General features: G+C 50.2%; 1 non-coding gene across 1 annotated transcript; it reads right to left on the reverse strand.

Moving 5' to 3' along the window:
* Positions 1-258: 258 nt before the first annotated feature.
* On the reverse strand, positions 259-352 carry TRNAI-UAU (transfer RNA isoleucine (anticodon UAU)). The gene is made up of 2 exons: positions 315-352; positions 259-294 (listed from the first exon to the last, which is right to left on the reverse strand). It is a non-coding gene; the product is annotated as a tRNA-Ile (tRNA).
* Positions 353-4644: the final 4292 nt, after the last annotated feature.

A 4644-nucleotide genomic window follows, 5' to 3' on the forward strand; every position in this document is an offset into this window, starting at 1 on the left:
ATTTTTGCCCCAGATCCCTAAATGGCCCCCTCAAGGATTGAACTCACAACCCTGGGTTTAGCAGGCCAATGCTCAAACCACTGAGCTATCCCCCTGAGAAAGGATTGTAGATTCTGACCTGCACTCTGGAGGGGAGGGAATAATTGAAAGGGGCATTTTTAAGTCCTCCCCCATCCTCAGTGTCCCCCGGGCTGGCATTCTACACTCCACAGGGCCAAACAAACAAGTGGGTGAAGCCATTTGGTTAATGAAAACCAGTGCTCCAGGTGAGGCTTGAACTCACAACCTCAGCATAGCTCCTCTCAGCACTGCCCTATAAGTACTGCGCGCTAACCAATTGCGCCACTGGGGCACCTGGCTATGGCTGCTCTCCCAGGCCCCTAGGGTGAGAAAGGTGAGGCGTGACCCCCCAAAACTTCTCAGTGGAGCTGAGAGCAGGAGGAGACAAGTGTTGGTCCTTGGTGGGGTGGATTCTTCTGAAGGGTTCCCGGCACCATTTGACCCTCTTGTTCTTCTCTGTGCGATACCAGAGCTGACTGAGACTCAATGGAGAGTCTTGCTGCAGATCAGCAGATCTGAAATCCCCGAGAACCAGGTCTAAGCATTAGTCCTGCTTTGGGACAGAGTCTCTCAGGCAGGAAACTGCCAAGTCTGCGTGAGCCATGAGGCTCCCTCGCTAACAGCTGAGATCAGTGAGAGCTGTGTGAAGCGCTGGGACCCAGGGGTGCGTGAACAGGGGGGCACAACGCCCCAGGACTTTTAGAAAAGGGAGGGCTCTGCCTTACCACTTTGTAATGACCGTAAGGGTGAGGGAGGGTGGGGAGGGGGTAGAGAGCAGTGATCGGGAGGTGGGGTCTTGGGGGGAAGAGTCAGCACAGGAGTGGGGCCTCGGGGAGAAGGGGTGATGCAGGTGCGTGGCTTCAAGAGGAAGGGATGGGGCTACTCTTCGGGCTCTGGTGGCCGCTACTTTTAGGGAGCCTGCACCGCTCTTAGTGGGACTGCAAGACATCCCAGAGGAGAGAGGGTGGCCAGCAGAGCAGTGACAGGGTGGAACGGCAAGTGACCAGCAATGTGGGCAGACAGGGGAGGGAGAAAGGGGCTTTCCCCCCAGGAGGTGAGAGGTGATCTCTGGGTTTTCATTGACCCAGGACAGCAGCTGGGAGTGAGGTGCAGTGAAGGGAGGGGCTCTTCCAAAGAGCTTTTGGTCTCTGGATTTCAGAGCCCGAGGCAAAAGGACACTGCCCAGCATACTGTGGGCGGGTGTTTTGCTCACAGTGTCATGTTATGAATCCTGATTGTGGTGTTTTCCAAAGTTAAGACAAGGTGATTTTCCTCCTTTTTATTAAAGTTTCTTTTCTCCACTCAGTGCTGGTGGGTGGGGAAAGTATTGCCTCTTAGAGGCAGCCAGTGGCCCTGGTTAGTTTCCCCAGATTACTGGGTGGGGGCTTCAGCGGATTGTGTGCTGTACTGTTGAAGAGGAGCCCCAAGCACCCGAACAGGGAATTGTAACTTCAGCCTTCAGATTAAGAGCCAGATGAGGGAAGAGCGTCTTCACGAGCAGGCTGGCTAACCTAGTGAGGAGGGCTTTAAACTAGGTTCACCAGGGGAAGGAGACCAAAGCCCTGAGGTAAGTGGGGAAGTGGGGTACCGGGAGGAAGCATAAGCAGGAGCGCACGAGAGGGGAGGGCTCCTGCCTCATACTGAGAAAGAGGGACGATCAGCGAGTTATCTCAAGTGCCTATACACAAATGCAGGAAGCCTGGGAAAGAAGCAGGGAGAACTGGAAGACCTGGCACCGTCAAGGAATTAGGATGTGATTGGAATAACAGAGACTTGGTGGGATAACTCACATGACTGGAGTACTGTCATAGATGGATATAAACTGTTGAGGAAGGACAGGCAGGGCAGAAAAGGTGGGGGAGTTGCACTGTATGTAAGGGAGCAGTATGACTGCTCAGAGCTCAAGTATGAAACTGCAGAAAAACCTGAGAGTCTCTGGATTAAGTTTAGATGTGTGAGCAACCAAGGGTGATGTGGTGGTGGGAGTCTGCTATAGACCACCAGACCAGGGGGATGAGGTGGATGAGGCTTTCTTCGGGCAACTCACAGAAGTTACTAGATCGCAGGCCCTGGTTCTCATGGGAGACTTCAATCACCCTGATATCTGCTGGGAGAGCAATACAGCAGTGCACAGACAATCCAGGAAGTTTTTGGAAAGTGTAGGGGACAATTTCCTGGTGCAAGTGTTGGAGGAACCAACTAGGGGCAGAGCTCTTCTTGACCTGCTGCTCACAAACCAGGAAGAATTAGTAGGGAAAGCAAAGGTGGATGGGAACCTGGGAGGCAGTGACCATGAGATGGTCAAGTTCAGGATCCTGACACAGGGAAGAAAGGAGAGAAGCAGAATACGGACCCTGGACTTCAGAAAAGCAGACTTTGACTCCCTCAGGGAACTGATGGGCAGGATCCCCTGGGACAATAACATGATGGGGAAAGGAGTCCAGGAGAGTTGGCTGTATTTTAAAGAATCCTTATTGAGGTTACAGGGACAAATCATCCCGATGTGCAGAAAGAATAGTAAATATGGCAGGCGACCAGCTTGGCTTAACAGTGAAATCCTTGCTGATCTTAAACTCAGAAAAGAATCTTATAAGAAGTGAAAGATTGGACAAATGACCAGAGAAGAGTATAAAGATATTGCTCGGGCATGCAGGAGTGAAATCAGGAAGGCCATATCACACCAGGAGTTGCAGCTAGCAAGAGATGTTAAGAGTAACAAGAAGGGTTTCTTCAGGTATGTAAGCAACAAGAAGAAAGTCAAGGAAAGTGTGGGCTCCTTACTGAATGAGGGAGGCAACTTAGTGACAGAGGATGTGGAAAAAGCGAATGTACTCAATGCTTTTTTTGCCTCTGTCGTCACGAACAAGGTCAGCTCCCAGACTACTGCACTGGGCAGCACAGCATGGAGAGGAGGTCACCAGACCCCTGTGAAGACAGACGTGGTTCGGGACTATTTAGAAAAGCTGGATGAGCACAAGTCCATGGGGCCGGATGCGCTGCATCCGAGAGTGCTAAAGGAGTTGGCGGATATGATTGCAGAGCCATTGGCCATTATTTTTGAAAACTCATGGTGATCGGGGGAAGTCCCAGACAACTAGAAAAAGGTGAATGTAGTGCCCATCTTTAAAAAAGGGAAGAAGGAGAATCCTGGGAACTACAGGCCAGTCCGCCTCACCTCAGTCCCTGGAAAAATCATGGAGCAGGTCCTCAAGGAATCAATTCTGAAGCACTTAGAGGAGAGGAAAGTGATCAGGAACAGTCAGCATGGATTCACCAAGAGCAAGTCATGCCTGACTCATCTAATTGCCTTCTATGACGAGATAACTGGCTCTGAGGATGAGGAGAAAGTAGTGGACGTGTTGTTCCTTGAGCAAAGCTTTTGACACTGTCTCCCACAGTATTCTTGTCAGCAAGTTAAAGAAGTATGGGCTGGATGAATGCACTATAAGGTGGGTAGAAAGTTGGCTAGGTTGTCGGGCTCAACGGGTAGTGATCAATGGCTCCATGTCTAGTTGGCAGCCGGTATCAAGTGGAGTGCCCCAAGAGTCGGTCCTGGGGCCAGTTTTGTTCAGTATCTTCATAAATGATCTGGAGGATGGTGTGGATTGCACCTTTAGCAAGTTTGCAGATGATACTAAACTGGGAGGAGAGGTAGATACGCTCTAGGGTAGGGATAGTATACAGAGGGACCTAGACAAATTGTAGGATTGGGCCAAAAGAAATCTGATGAGGTTCAACAAGGACAAGAGTAGAGTCCTGCACTTAGGACGGAAGAATCCCACGCACCTCTACAGACTAGGGACCGAATGGCTGGGCAGCAGTTCTGCAGAAAAGGACAGAGGGGTTACAGTGGACGAGAAGCTGGATATGAGTCAACAGTGTGCCCTTGTTGCCAAGAAGGCCAATGGCATTTTGGGATGTATAAGTAGGGGCATTGCCAGCAGATTGAGGGACGTGATCGTTCTCCTCTCTTTGACATTGGTGAGGCCTCCTCTGGAGTACTGTGTCCAGTTTTGGGCCCCACACTACAAGAAGGATGTGGAAAAATTGGAAGGAGTCCAGCGGAGGGCAACAAAAATGATTAGGGGTCTGGAACACATGACTTATGAGGAGAGGCTGAGGGAACTGGGATTGTTTATTCTGCAGAAGAGAAGAATGAGGGGGGATTAGATAGCTGCTTTCAACTACCTGAAGCGGGGTTCCAAAGAGGATGGATCTATACTGTTCCCAGTGGTAGCGGATGACAGAACAAGGAGTAATGGTCTCAAGTTGTTGTGGGGGAGGTTTAGGTTGGATATTAGGAAAAACTTTTTCTCTAGGAGGGTGGTGAAACACTGGAATGCGTTACCTAGGGAGGTGGTGGAATCTCCTTCTTTCGAAGTTTTTAAGGTCAGGCTTTACAAAGCCCTGGCTGGGATGATTTAGTTGGGGATTGGTCCTGTTTTGAGCAGCGGGTTGGACTAGATGACCTCCTGAGGTCCCTTCCAACCCTGATATTCTATGATTCTATGATTCTAAGACTGCTATGTTTAAAGTGTTGATGATCTAGGCTGAGATTTTCAAAGGCAATTTGGCTAAATGGAT

This window comes from Lepidochelys kempii, chromosome 22 (assembly GCF_965140265.1).
Source record: "Lepidochelys kempii isolate rLepKem1 chromosome 22, rLepKem1.hap2, whole genome shotgun sequence".
Classification (NCBI taxonomy): domain Eukaryota; kingdom Metazoa; phylum Chordata; order Testudines; family Cheloniidae; genus Lepidochelys; species Lepidochelys kempii.